The following is a 420-nucleotide window of genomic DNA, read 5'->3' on the forward strand; positions in this document are numbered from 1 at the left end:
TATCGCCTTTTTCTAATTGGCTAAATTTCAGCGTCAGCAGAGCAATAATAACCATATTAGGCCTACTGTAAACTCACAGACGCGTCATCAAAGGAAGGAGGTCAGAAGGACGAGTTTAATGATGAGGGAAATAAAGCTCAGCTACACTTTTGCATGGATTCATTTTATACAAGACAATAAATTGATAGTCGCTAAATGAATATCGGCTTTTGACTATATTTGAGGATCAAATGGGCTACATTTAGAGTTTCCATGTTGTATGAAAATAATTATGAATATACAAATAAAGCTTATATAAAAATATAGAATATAGAAATAAAACAATCAGCACTCTCTTAACACGAACGATGAAATCTTAACACCAAAATCCAACTAGAAGATGGGATATTGGAGCCTTTAATTATTTTGAAAAAAAAAAAA

This window comes from Cyprinodon variegatus, unplaced genomic scaffold, assembly GCF_000732505.1.
Source record: "Cyprinodon variegatus isolate N-32 unplaced genomic scaffold, C_variegatus-1.0 Scaffold103, whole genome shotgun sequence".
Classification (NCBI taxonomy): Eukaryota; Metazoa; Chordata; class Actinopteri; order Cyprinodontiformes; family Cyprinodontidae; genus Cyprinodon; species Cyprinodon variegatus.